Consider the following 15,886-nt stretch of genomic DNA (forward strand, 5'->3'; position numbering starts at 1 on the left):
CCAGTCAGTTTGAATGGACGAAACCTCATCTAGTTTAGATGATAGTTACTGATGTTGCACCGTGCATTCTCATGGTGCATAGTGCATATTTAGACTACAGTAATATTAATTTTTATAATATGGAGGAATTCTTCATCCTATAATAATTAGAGCTAACCTGTAAATCTGATTTATCTAGATGGATTTGTGACTTGGCATTTTAAGACACTTAAAGTTCTAAATGATCATTCTTTTCATGACGATTTCCAGCTTTTTCTGTAGAGGTCACTAGACCTGTATGGTACCATCATGCAGTCAGAATTTTGTTAAGTGACTTGTTTTTACAATGCAGCGAAATGGCTTCTGATGTGGTAAGAGCCCTCCTCTCCCTCATTTCCTGATTCCATGTGGAGGAAGACATTTCTAGAACCTTGCAGCAGTTATTCGTCCCCAGGGCAGAAGGTGTGAATTATCTGTTTGATGAGTGCAATATTAGCTCAGCCTTCCTCTGACTTTTACTCTTCTCTCATTTTATTTTAGAGGAGCATTTCTCGTCTCTTCTCTTTCAGCCTATAAATTTGCAGAAGAGATTCTGACCCTGTTTAAGGGGTCCCTGAAATTTGTTAGCACTGCCTATGCCTAGATGTGTGTGTGCATCTAAATCTGGGACTTCAGAATTAGAAAGCCATTTAGCTGAGCATCTAATGTGTGTCCTTTCATATAAGTTTTGTCAGAAATAAAGCTCACATTTTGAATTCTGTTTATCTGATGCCTGTGTTTATGTCTCAAAATTAGTTTTGAACTTGAGAAGAAGAATGCCATTTACTGGACCTTCTCTACCCTATCATTATCCTAAGTATTTTCTACTGATTAACTTATGAACTCTTTGTAGGGAAGAGAGCAAAGGAAGAATGGAATTGACAGAAAGTTTGCTCCCTACCATTCTGCAACCTGTCACTGTCAGATCTCACCCCAAATCAAGTCTTCAAATAGAGTGTGGAATAATCTTAATAGATTTTCAATTGTTTCTCTTTTCCAAATACAGTCAGTTTTCATTATTCCTGGGAGTTTTTTTCTATTACATCACCAAGAACACTGAATTATCAAATACTGAATCATTGCTCCTAGAGGAAATTCAGAGTTAAGTTCCTGTGAGCCTCTGGTTGCAACATGTTCTTCAACTGATCGGTACATAACTTTATTTTATGTGTGGTTCTGTTTAAAGGCACCTTATTTAATATATACTGCTGATTTATTAAGGTTAAGCTCAAGGCCAATAGCACTACAGTCATGCCTGGATGAAGCTTATCTAACACGCACATTTTCTCCAGTAGGCACGTCACAGCATTCTTGTGCTTAGTAGCACTAGGTGGTAGGTCAGCAGTATGCTTCAGGGCCGTTTAAAGCAGTGAAATCACTAACAGCATGCACAAAAATGTGGAAAATGTGACACTAAATAGACTGTGAGAAGGACACTTGTTTACAGAATGAGCTGGAACAAGAAGGCAGAGTGTTGCCTTGTTTGACCTCAGCTGGGAAAATACACACCGGGCAATTCAAAATTTTTGCCACTATGTGTTATGTCCATGAATGTCCATGAAACTGCTCTGAGTATTGCTTTTGGAGTTATAAATACATTTTAGTGAGTTGGTGAATTCACAAATATGGAGTCTGAATAATAAGGCTCTAGTGTATGTTAGGCAGAACTCCTAATGATATATTATCTACTTTCTGAGAGTTATTTTGCCTACCTCCAAAATATTCTAATAGAATTACAAATACATGTTTTGAAAATGCTTAATATTTTAGCTCAACATAGCAGCCAGTCAAGTGAGGGCCTTTATAAAATTTTCTGTCTCTAACTTTATCTCTGGAGAAATATACAACTAGAGAAAACAAAACTAACTTATATGTGGAAGTAAAATCCCAACACAGTGCCAAAACTTAAAAGAATTTTGTGAGGTATTTAACCTGGCAGGTTTTTTATTTCAAAACAGTTTCGTTGAATGATAAAAATGAAAGATTTTTATAACAGAGGTTTCCTCTGGTGACTTTCCACTTTTTATTTTCACTATCTGCTATCAAGTATAATCCAGTTGTGCTGTAGTTGCATTACTTATAACTATTATTTTCCGTAAAGTGACAGTTACCTTCCATCCTTTCTTATGATTCCTTACAGTAAACATTTCAATCAAACTCCTGTACTCCAAAAGATAAAACAAATATAAACCCCAAACCAGTCACTCCTCCACATCAAAACAAGAGTTAGCAAATCACGTCCTATTTTCATTGCTGATTCAGGAAGCAATTTTCCTTGTGTCTGCTCACTCTGGTCATTTATTCAACAAATCCTTAAAAAGTAGCAATACTGGGCTCTATTTTACTTATTATTTGCCAAATATAGATCCTCATTATTATCAATGAATTTTTGTGTGTGTAATTTATTAGTCCTTGTATCAGACTCAAATTTTATGCATCTTCTGGGATTCCTTGGCATCTCCTTAGTTATTTGCTCTGCTTCAAGTGCCTAACCAACTCCTTTGAACCCCAAAGTTTCTACCATGTGGTGCTGACCACTCACTCCCCTAGGGGTGCTTGACTGTTCTTCTTAGCTGCTCCCATGGAGCACAGTGGCCAGCCACATGCCCTGAGATTCTATCACCTTCCACTTTTTTTGGATTTGGATGAAAAAACACATTGTAGAACATGATATCTGACATCTGAAATAGCAGCTGAAAGGGCCCAATGATGTAACATGGAAGTGTAGGGGAATTACTTCCCAATGGTGCAACTTCAGCCAGTGGGAAACAGGAGAATGGGAGGGGAAGATACAATGCATTTCTTTTCTCCTTTCATAGATGACTCTTGAGGCCAAGTGTATATCTCTGCTGGGTGACCCGCTAAGCAGTAGCCAGCATGGTAGCACATTGCTTCATATCTTCCCTTACCTCATTTCCCCATTTCCACACTCTTGCTGCCCTGGCTTTACACTTTCCAAAGAAAGTGTCAGTGCATCTGTTCTCCATTCCAGCTCTGTTTTCCCTGGAATCCAAACTAAGAAATTTTTAAATTTAAAGCTTCATCTTTTTCTTACCCAGAGACAGGACTAGTAAGAGTTTATGATTTTTCTACTTTCTATTTCTCTTAAAAATAGAAAACCAAATTATTTAGTCATCTGAGAAGGCTTCTAGTATTAATAAGGAAAAAAATCTCCATGGAATTGAATATATGGTTTATATACCACATTAATACAAATTTCAATTTGTAGGCGTTCTACTTGGGAATAAAAAAAGAGGGGCAGTTAATTTTTCTTGAAATGCAGCCAGTACATATGCAGAGTGAGGGCCTTTTATAAGAATTTCAGTGTGTATTATTCCAACCGTGTATTATTCAGCACAGCTAATACATAAAATACAACTTGGATGACAACAAGTGATAGTCACGCACACTTCCACCTTCTCTTCTGTATCATCCTGTGAAATGCTTTCTTCTAAGCTCTGCTCAGAGAAGCAGAACAGCAGGGCCCCTGCTTCACACAAGTTCCCAAAGAAAAATCCGGCTACACAATTCTCATTTAGAAATAAGAAATTTGGAATAAATCCATGGAAGTGAAAATCCATTAGATAATTGCTGCTAAATGCCTAGCATTTTAATTTGAGGGTTTTCAGTGTCACATTGCTCTTGAAATGGCAGTACAGTTTACAGAGCTCCGTCTAAATCTTGATGGATATAAGCTTTCAGAATAGTCATCACTGCTGTTTTCCCTGTCATGTAGCTATTCAACAGCTCTGTGTATCGCTGTGTGCCGTGACGGCCCTTTTGTCAGGGTGCCTAGAGGTTCATTAGGAATTTTAGGGGGAATATTTAGCAGCAATTTATAGTCGTTTTATAACTAGTTTACATGGGACTGAGAGAATTAGTAGTGGATTTACAAGTTCTGCCTGGACAGCAGTCAGCCTTTGAATTTAAACATTCTATTTGCTTACAAGTTTCTGCCCTTTTTTTTCCTGCTGAAGCTTCAGAAGTATACATGACTACATTCTAATGTATCAATAAAGTTAGCTACCCTAGCTTCTGTCATATGTTAGCTATTCACTAGTCTCTTTCCCTTGCTCTTGGAATTCTCTCATTCGGCACTATGTATCTATTTCTTACCACACAAAGTATTGTTGCTGTTGCCCCTCTATCCAAAATATAACTGCTTTATATTTCTAATTATTAAAAACTACCTTTTAGTTTTCTCCACATTCTTTAATAACTATTCTCAATTTCATCCAAATACCTAAAACGTTTCCTCCAGCTTTCCCAGTCTCATTCTAAATTGCCACTATCCTCATTCTAAATCAAATCAAACAAAACTTTCTCCTTCACCTTTTAGCCTCATTTTAATCCTAAATATTACATTCTCTATTATTTATTACTTCAGAGACTTTTGAAAAATTGTCTATATTCTTTCTTGGAAAATCACTTCTGATACATTTTAAAAGTTCCATTATATCAAAAATGTGATTAAAGAGTTAGAGACATATGTGCTTTTTTAAAAATAGAAATCCATCCTTAATTTTTTTCCCATGAAACTGTTACCTCTTTTCACTTTTGGAGAGTTTGCTTGGGGAGTCCTGCGTTTGAAGTATGGCTTTTCCTTCTCTGGTCTATACTGTGTTGCCATGAGTAACTTAGCTTTTTTGAATATTTGAATTTGTCATTTACATAAAGAAGACAAATATTATTTGTTTTCTAGTGTAATTTGGAGGATTAAAGATATTTTATAAAAATTCGTGGGATAATGCCTAGGATTTGGTATTCACTTGAGAAGTGGTGATAATCATTCTAGATGGTATGACCTAATGGCATAATTATTTAGTTCTATTGAAGGCTACTTAAACCACCACATCTAGTTATCAGATGGAAAGAGGAATTTGGAGGTAACAGTAAATGCATACAAGAGTAGTAGTATATGGCTTTACACTATGCCCATTTGAAATGGCTAAACATTTTTCACCCTGATTTCTAGGAGTAGACATTGAAAAGTCTTAAAAGTGCAAAATATTTTGTCATAAGTAGTTTGGTAGTTTCACTAAAGAATAAATGAGAAATGTCATAGGACCTTTTGAAGCAAGAAAGATCTACTAGGAGATCTTTCACAGTCTCTACTTGCCTTTATTTATCTCTGAGTTTAGGGTAGCCTTGATAATAACACTAAAAGATAGAATAATGGTTATGTTAATTACCTCTTAGAACACAGAAGAATTAACACCATGGATTTGTGTGTCCATGTGTTTGTGTGTGTGTGTGTGTGTGTGTGTGTGTGTGTGTAGACTCTCATTTCAGTTCATTAGTCCTACTTCAAAAAGATCTGATTAAAATTTTGGTATCAGATACATTTTCTGAAAAATCTTCATTGTTAAAAACAGAGAAAGAAACAAAACAACCCTTTGTTTTCTCATTCATTTCCTTTGTAAATTTTAATCAGTTCTTTATCTGAGCTGTCTTGTAAATAGTATACTATACTTGGACTGCAGTGAGAAGTGATTATTTAAAATTACTAATGGAGAGACTCATTTTATTTAATTTTACTACTTAGTTGGAAAATCAGAAGGATGCCAGGTGGTAATTTTTTGCTACTTATCTCCAAGAGTATAATAAATCATTTTTCACTTTTATAAATGATAATTTTAATAAGACTTATGATACCTCCTGAGTCCAGGAGAATACTTCCATCTATTTCTCCATAAACAATTCGTAAGCTAGGAAAATATTAAAAATAGCTTAACAGAAGTATCCTCAAGTGACTGAAGATGTTGTAGCTCTCATTACACTATGCTTCAGGCTATGTAATTCTGAAGGACTCTGGGGAGTAGAAAATGTCTTCTCTTTCTCTTCTTCTTCAACTAGTTTACCTTTCTAGTTACAAGACCACAAGCAAGCTCTGAAAGTATTTTTTGCCACTCATGACTATCATAATTAAATAATTGTGATTATCTGTTTAATGGTTATCTTACTCATTAGATCTTAAAATCCATAATCACAGGAATTTTACTATTTTATTGAAACCTCTATTACCAATGCTTAGCAAAAATACCACATATCTGGTAGAAGCACAGAAAGTATTTAATTAATCAATTAGGCTGATGAGTAATGTGACATTTTGTGAAGTTGTAACACATGAGCCATTATCTGCATGTATTTTATCACCATATCTCTAAAAAATAATGCCGAAGTCAGACAGATTTGGAAATGCCTGTCACTTCCTGGGCTAGTCTCTACCTGGTTATTTAAAATTTTTGAGGAAGAAGTTTTAGGATATTTGGAGGTATGAGTCAAAGGGTTTTATATATCTTTGATTTTCTATCAAATAATTACTCATGCAGAACCTACATAATGCATTTCCTTCTTTCAGTCACTCACATGATGGTCGAAATCTTCAATTTTCTGATATGTCATGTGATATGTCATAGCATGATGCTGGGAGCAGGTGACAGAGGGGATGGTTATCAGCTGAGATTTTCCAATACTGATTCAAAAAGAAATAGGGTATTGTCATTGGATATTGAAATTAATTATGACTTCTGCTCAATGTGAAATCAAATTATCTTTGTAAAAAATATTATAATTAACTTTTGCCTCATTTAGCATACCAGTGGACATACCTACTTAGGGATATACATAATATATCCCTAAATATATGCATATATATCCCTATTTATGTGTGTATATATATCCTTGTGTGTGTGTATTTCAGAGCATATATGAGTTAGGAGGATATCAAGTAGTAGATATAGAGGTCCAGAGATAGGGTTCCTTCAGTGTTGATTGATTCAGGCTTCAAAGATATCATTGAGGATCTAGTATTTTTTCTGTTCTCAGTTTCATCAATTTCAGTGTTGGCTATAATTTTAGATGCATGGCAAGATGCTGCGTAAATTCTAAACATTATATTCAGATATGACAATTTCTAGAGGAATAAAAATGATTATTATTCCCTTGATTTTCACTTAGGAACTACCAAACTTTTTTGAGAAGCCCCTCATTAAACTTTCTTTTGCATCTCTTTGGTCAGACTTGGGCCACATTTTCCATTTCATTAAACTTAGATCAGTCAGGCCCACTTCTCTAGGTACATGTTAGTTCAGATTCCCATGAGACAATATGGAAGTGGGGTAAGTATCTGAAAACAAAATCAGGTTTTTCAGGAGGAAAATAAATAAATGGTTGCAGCATAAGAAAACAATAATATTTTACATATGTATACCGTTCCCTGTTTTTGGAATACTCTTGGCTTGATTTTTGATTACACATTTCTATTCATTTTGCAAAATTTAGCTTAAATGTCTTCTCCCTTGTGTAACCTTTCCTGGTTTCATGACACGTACTCCTTTTTCTGGGATCACTTAGGATATAGTGAATGCCTATAATAAATGATTTATATTTAAATGACATTATTTTTTGTCTTCCCATCTAGAAGCTCTCAGAAAGTATCAACTATATCAATCATCTTTACTTACTCAGCGTAGAGCATAGTGCCTAAATTTAGAGGAAGAGACAAAAAATTTGAACTGGATTTTTTTCAAGATTCCCAGTAAATATTGTAATGTGTCAGTTTTAAGCATGAAAATCCCTAGGTTCTACATGGGCTTTTTATGCTTTTTGTATGATTGGCTTTAACATAAAGGATGATTTACTCAGCATGTAATAACTTAGAACTTGTAAAAAAATCCGAGGGCCATATGGATGTAAAATATTTCAGTTATCTGGCATACATAATAACTTGACAGAGAAAATGTCAGACAAAATTACCCTTAAAAGGTTCTGAATCCCCTATGGAAATCATGTAGCTCTACTGCAACTCTTTTAAATATTCTATGCCTGGCTTTGATGACATATTTATTACTAAATAAACATCTTATGAAGACTCTTACTGAGAGTCACTGACTATATCATCCAAATTCCGTCTGAATATAGATTATCTTTTCAGGTGACAATTCTAATAGAAATCTTTAGTTTTTAAATTTATTCTGAATAAAATTTCCTAAAAACATTTATTTTTAATTATGCATACTCTACCCTCAAAAAGACTTTGGCATCTTTTGAGTTGGTCTTTAACCAAGAGATGAATATTTGACTTCAAAGATTATAATATATACATTATTTTAAGGAATAAAAAGTTATAGGTGGTGGCATCAGTGAAAATGGCAAAGACCCCAGAAAGTTCACTCCTTTATGCAACAACAAAATAAACCTGGCAAAAGTGATCAGAATCAACTTTTAGAGAACTCTAGAAATTAATGAAAGGCTTGCAGCAGCCTGGGGACCATTTAATCAAAAAAACTGGCTGAATTTTGGTTAGAACAGAGCTTTGTGGTGTTTTAACTTGCCTTAGTTCAATGTCCCACTCCTCAGCTCTGCAGCAGCCTTGAAAAATAACAGCTCACATTCCCAGTCTTGGAAGGAGCAGAGCACAGCTGGAGCTCTCTCAAAGCCTTATTCTGAGGAAGGAGTCATTATTTGCCCTGTTCTGTAGTTCCCTGGAGGTTTCCACATGAAAGAACTGACTTTATTTGACTTTATCAGATTCACTCTGTGTTAAAATCTTCTCCTACTTCGGCGTTTGTTGAATGTTTTGACATTAAGCCCTTCAAGGGAGTGGGGCAAACAGTACACTAACCAAAAAGGTTAAACTGAGAATGGGCTGTTCATAGGTGTCTTGGAAATCTTCAAAATTCTTGGGAATCTAGAAGGCCATGCATGTCCACGTATAGGTTTGTACACATGCAGGAAAGATCTGAGAAGGTTCTAAGCTCTTACTTTTGACTGACCTAAGTGCTCTTTATAAGCAGGAAGTAGAGGCTAAGAAAGAATTGTTAATTACCTGGTTGAGTGTGGAAAGCATATCCCAACATCCACCCAGAGCCCCTTGGCAAAGATTCAGAAACTCATTGGTTCTAGATACGTAAGGAAATCTCTGTCCAATTATTAACTGACTACTAAGCAAACTGAGTACAGATGCTAGTGGCACACTTGACAAATATACAGTCTTTGCAGGATTGGTTCAGAAATGCCACTAAACAAACAACAACAATTACAACAAGTAGCAACACAAACCAACCTTGGGCTAGGGATAATCTGATTTCCTGAGCTGCCACATTGTACTATTTAAAATGTTCAGTTTTCAACAAGATTATGAGACATGAAAAGAAATAAGAAAGTCTGACCCATAAACAGGGTCCCAGGATAGCCAAAACAATCTGGAAAATGAAGAACAAAGTTGGAAGACTCACACTTGTCAATTTTAAAGTCTACTACAAAGTTATAGTTACCATGACTGTCATAATTACTATGGTTCCATGATAGTAATGGAATAGACATATAGATCAATGGAATATAATTGAGAGTCCAGAAGTAAACTCATCAGTGCCTAATTGATTTTTGGCATGGGTGTTAATACCATTCAATGAGGAGAGAATAGTATTTCAGCCAATGGTACTGGGATATCCACATGCACAGGAATGAATTTGAACTACTATTTCACATTATATGCAAAAATTAATTCAAAATGGACCAAAGACTTAACTGTAAAAGCTATAATTATAAATCTATTAAAGGTAAATATAGGGGTAAACTTTATGATCCTGAATTAGCCAAAGCTTTCTTAGATTTGACAGCAGTAACACAAGCAACCAAATAAACTATAGGTAAATTAGACTTTAATAACAAATAATAGTTTTGCATGTTAAAGGACATTATCAAGAAAGTGAAAAGACAATCCAAAGAATGGGAGAAAGTATTTGCAAATCATATATCTGATAAGGGTTTAATAGCCAGTTATATAAAGGCCTCTTACAACTTAAGAAAAAGACAAATAACCCAAGTATAAAATGGGCAAAGGATTTGAATAAACATTTCTCCAAAGAAGTTATACAAATGTCCAATAAGCACATGAGAAGACACTCAACATCAGTAGTCACTAGGGAAATGGAAATCAAAACAACAATGAGATACCACTTCATACCCACCAGTATGGCTATAAAATTTTTTAAAAGTAAAATAACAAATGTTGGTGAGAAAGTGGAGAAATTGGAACCCTCATTATTGCTGGTGGAATGTACAATGGTGCAAACTGTGGAAAATAGTTTGGAAATTCCTCAAAAGATTAGCATTACCATATGACACAGCAACTCCACTCTTTAAGTATATATCCAAACAAATTAGAAACAGATGTTCAAACAAAAACTTATATGCAAATATTTATAGCAACATTATTCATAATTACCAAAAAGTGGAAACAGTCTAATCCAAATGTCCATCAACTGATTAATAGATAAACAAATGTGATACATCTGTACAATGAAATATTATTCAGCCATAAAAAGGAATGAAGCGTTCATACATGGTAAAACACGAATGAACCGTATAAATATTATGCTGGATGAAAGAAGCCAGTCATAAAGGGCCGTGTATCGTATGATTCTATTTACATGAAATGTACAGAATAGCAAATCCATAGAGATAGAAATTAGATCAGTGGTTGTCAGGGGTTAGTAGCAGAGGAATGGGAAGTGACTACTAATGGGTACAGGGTTCCTTTCTAGAGTAATGAAAATGTTCAGAAATTAGATGGTGGAGATGTTTCATCTTGTGAATGTATTAAAAAACAGTGAATTGTACACTTCCAAATGGTGAATTTTATGGTATGTGTATTATGCCCCAATAAATTATTTTCTAGTGATAAAGACTTTTGTCTTTCAGAAATAGCTATTTATATGTGTGTGTATATACATGTGTTTGTGTGTATATATATATGAATGTTCTTTTTGCCCTCTTTGACAATGGAATCTAATACTATAATATATGCCCTTGGCAATATCATCAAACGTCTTGCTGTAGGTTAATTTTCCGAAATATATCTGTTCAATGATCAGTTCACCAATGTCCCAATAACAAGCAGAAAAATTGTAGACAAAGAACTACACTCAGATTGAAGATGGTTAATCATGATTTTGCCTCCAGAGAGGAGGATTCAGATTCAGATACAGTATATAAAAATAGAGAAAATGGTAACATGCTTCCAAGGGAAACCTCATCCATTCACATGATGAAAAGCATTAAATATCTGAGAAAGGTTTAGAGTCTAAAGTGTAAAATACATGTAAAATTAAAGTTGAATCAAGCTGGTTTGAAAAATCCCCAGCTAAGTTTTTTTGGTAACATGGAAGTACTTGTGAAAAAAAGTCAACCATAATTCAAAGACTTGGTTTTTCAGTAATTTGTTAGCCAAATTGGTGTGCAGAGGAGAGTTAACTTGTGTCTGTAACACAAGACACACTAAACTAAAGACTAAGATTTGAGTCCTAATGATTAAATTTCTGGAAAAAAGGAGGGGAGTTTTCAGATACCAGATGAATAAAGTGGATCACTCGGGATCAAAACCTAGAGAGCACCATACCCAGTGTAATTGTTGCCATTGCATTTCCTTATGGTTGTTTTGTGTATGTATAAAGGAACTTCATAAATGTTAAAACCAAGAATAAGCTACTTAAAGTGGAGAATACTCCATAACAAGTAGAAGGACATGCGTTCTGAGTTATAAGAAGCATGGGGACAGATAATAAAAGAGGTGTGGACTGTCGTTTTTAAATTAACACTTATTTAGGCAAGTGGGCTTATTAATATTTACATAACAGTGGAAGATCATTAATTGTCCCATTCAAAGCAGCAGTTATCCCTTTGTTTCTAAACAGCTGCATTTTGCCTTGTTCTGAGAGCCTTTTGAGGCACTTCAGCTCTGTTTGTTATGCTGCGGGAAGAAGTGTGGCAGCATATATAAACTCCAGAGGTCCACAACCTCAAATGGGGAGCAGCTGCTACTTAGATAAAAGTGTTTGTAGAACTTTTTGTCTAGGAGCCAGGGGGTTGGAGGGATTATGTCTCTGGCAGAAAGGTGGTAATGTAATGCAGGGATATATACCATGGCATAAAGTAAGTCAAGATTCACTGCTCTCTTGGTTTCAGTGAATCAATAGAATTAGGCTAAATGGGCCACTTCTTCCTCCTAAAGGATGTAGAGCTGTTGAAAGCCTTAAGGTGCTTAAAAATGTAATGTTTTATGCTGAGCAAGTCTAGAAGAAAGAAAGATGCTATAAAATATCTTTAGCAGATTTTCAGTTAAAATGATAGTGGTGTCATTATATCTCAATACAATTTTATTAAATACTTAGAAATAAAACACACACAAGGGAACTGAATTATTTTTTTTGAATGTCATTTAGCCATAACACCTGAATACGATGCAAAACATGTAGCGTAAAAAGGCTCTTACTAATACCTGATTTTGTAATAACAAGAATCTTTTAAATTCTTTTTTTTTTTAAGTTTCATGTTTTATTACATTTAATGGCATTTTTCCTGCTTTTTGAATAAGGGGCCCCACATTTTCATTTTGCACTGAGGCCAGCAAATTATGTAGCTGGCTCTGCCTATAAAGCAAGAATCTTTTAAATTCTTGTAACTAACGAATGACTCCTTTTAACTAAGTTTTGTAGGCATTTTGGAAGAATGACTCTAGAGTAGTCCTTCTTCAAGGGCATGAGCTTTATATCCAAGGCATGGCCTTTCTTGTCTCAGTTGAATGCATGGTATGTGAACAAGGTTGGCCCATTACACAGCATTACACAAGACTAATGATCAGAGGGTCAAATCAGACCCGCAAGAAAAGAGATCTCACAAAGTATCAAAATTTGCTAGGGTGAGACATCGATAAAACATGGATATATCTGTTATCATAACAGAGTTTCTTGGATCCATTTTCCTACATTAGAATTGCTCTGGCCTGGATTTAACATATGAGGTCTCTCCATAATGTATTATGCCGGACATCACTTATCTAAAAGGGAGCACTGTCAGTCACTAAGTAATCTTCTTTTTAGAGTTATGTATTTTATGTGACATTTACCAAAAGCCAGGACTCAGGTACTTTTTGCTTTAAGTATTCCATAGATAAGGGCACTCCTGCTAGTCCGTACAATTAGCATGTCTTCCAGGAGGTTTCTGTTATTAGTGTGTTTACCAGGGGTCTGTCTGAGTTGTCTTTCTTTCTTACCCAGGTGTCTTCCAATGAAGGGAAAGAATAAATTGCAGTCTTGTTCTTATTTTTCCCAGTCTAAACTCTTATCTTGGCCAATATCTCCTTGCTACATATTTCTCAGGTTTATTTTAATAATTTTTACACCATTTTTCTGAAACATTTTGTGCAAAATAATAATCTTACAAACATTCCATTGAACACTAGTATTTAAACTATCCAACTTACTCCTAATGCGGAGTAAGAATTCCAGCTCAATTATTCTTTTGCTTTCGTCATCTGTAGTTATTCAAACTTTTTAGTATGTGTTGATGTAGATATTTAACTGTATGTGTAATTTTTCTAGGAATGCCATGGTGATATTTATACCTTCCTTAAATGCATTCCATCCCTATGTACATTTGGTATATGAAAAGGAGCAAGTCAAGCTCTGATATATTGACCATGCAGCAGCAATCCATTTCCTATCATTACTGTCTTAGCAACATATCATCATAAATTATGACTTGATAAAGTTCAGAAACTCTGCTGTTCAACATCCACCATCTTATATGATTCACTGGTAATTTCTCTTGGGTCATCTGGAAAAATATTCATAATAATAAATATAGCCTATAAAATATTTGTCCAATGATTACTGTATTTGGCTATCAGTAAATTGAGTTATTGAATGTTATTGAAATCATTAAGTTATTACTTTTCTCCAATACTCTATGTGTTTTTTGGGTAAATATATGAATTAGTATGAGTCCAGTACCTTTCTGAGGAAAACAGGTGTCTTCGGGGGGAGAGGTTGTTTGTTTTTCCCACCTTAGCCAATAATCAGTACCAGATCTGAGATATAGCAAAAAGTATTGTTCTCTTGCTCTGGAACATTCTTATAGAAATAGTGTGAGTTCATTTTACCCAGGAAATATGATCCACTTATAAGCGCCTCTTCTGTTTTCTATAATATCAGCATATTTTCAATTGAGCCACAAAGTTCTCTTTTGGTCAGGTTGCATAGCTTAACATAATACTTAACAATAGGGTTTACAATTATAGCAGACTCACTATCATTTCTCCTTGGCCTCACCACTGAGCTGATATTAAATCTGACTGGGGAAAATTCACAAGATGATTTCTCACTGCTTGCTGATAGAATAAGTTCAACATTTGTCCTAATCTGGTGAAAAGAGTAACATTTTTGGCACATCCTAAAATACATTAATTATTTGATATCAAATTTTATGATATGAATATTGTGTCTTAACCATTATATCACCTTCCTTGGGTATACTGTAACAAAGCCAAAGATTTTGTGAATCTTGAGAATAAAGATATGCAATTTCCTCCTCCCTAGTCCCCTTATTTCTACTACTTATTTTTAGAAATCATGTTAGTGGAGTCTCTATCTTACTTCTCTTCATATTCAACCTAATGACAGTTTTTTAAACAATGAAGCCAAACGTTCGGATCTTTTTTATCACCAGTTTTAATAACTAGTTTTAAAGTTGCCCATTCCAATTTTCAGTGAGACCACTGCTCTGATGATGAATGGTAGGTTGTGTAATGTATTTCCTTGCCCATTTATATAAATTGATAGCAGTTAACTATGTATTGTCATCAAAAGTGATATATGCAGTTAGACAATATTCTCTGAGATTGCTTCTGTTACACATGGTAAGGAAAGCCTAGATTAGAGTGTTAATCCTAGCTAACACTTTGCAGTCATTTGAACCTAGCAATAGAGGGCCAACAAAATTCACTTGCCAGATATGCCAGTTCCCTTGACCATGGTAAATTCGTCCCATGGCCATTTTCAAGCAATTATTTTTCCATTGACACTGGGAAAGTTCTTTGTCACATTAGTTATTCCCTCTCTTTTCCCATTAGTGCATAAACTAAAGCACTCACATGCTTGCTTATTTCATGAACTCAGGTAGTTAAGTAGCTCTGGGGATGTGACTTTCACAGATTTGATGAACTCAGGTAGCTAAGGTAGCTCTAGAGATGTGACTATCACAGTATATATCATAACATCAAGGGCACTAAATTAGGTATATCCATCCATCTGGTTGTAGTGTAGGGTAGGATCTACTGTGTTCATGATATTCTTGCTGCTTAGGAAGGAATATTCCATTAGAGTTGACAAGAGGTGGGACTTAACTCTCTCAGGTTAAGTCTGCCAAACTCCTTATTTCATTCATTTTAGCAAGTTTGTTGTCATACCATCAGAAGCATCTGCTCACAAAAGTTTGTTGTCATTTATCAGTCTCTAAAGTTTGTGATGGTCTCTTTAATCATTAATTCTCAGAACTTGTACCAATAATGATTAATCAAGTTTCTGTTGATCTCTTTTGTAAGTATCTTAACATTTATCAGTATACTCTCAGGATTCCATGGGTATTTGGCTGGGGCTACCACAAACTGTATAGTTTTTTGGTATTGCTTTTTTTTTTTTTTAAATTAATCAATGGTCTTGAGTTATTTTGTGAGTGAAAATCACATCTGCCTAGCTATCCACTGAAGCATGAAAAGACTTTCCAGAAATAGGAAAAAAATGCCTTTACTGTTATTTTTGCCACTGCTTCAGCTTCCTACTTCTTTGGTTTAGGTTTTATCAAGGCTGCTAGCAAAAGACAGGTAATAGAAATTTTCACTAATTTTCCTTCTGCCTAACACACTCTAACTATCCAGTAAGCCAGTCTCATGTTTCTAGGTCAGTTTCCTCAAAATCCCATTGGAAAGACTTGTCCCCATATTCTGCCTCTTTAAACAAAGATTTTGCTGCTTTGAACAAAGAATTTGTCTACTTTAAATAAAGATTAGCTAGACAGCCATCTTGGC

The sequence above is a fragment of the Balaenoptera musculus genome, chromosome 9 (genome assembly GCF_009873245.2).
Source record: "Balaenoptera musculus isolate JJ_BM4_2016_0621 chromosome 9, mBalMus1.pri.v3, whole genome shotgun sequence".
NCBI classification, from domain to species: domain Eukaryota; kingdom Metazoa; phylum Chordata; class Mammalia; order Artiodactyla; family Balaenopteridae; genus Balaenoptera; species Balaenoptera musculus.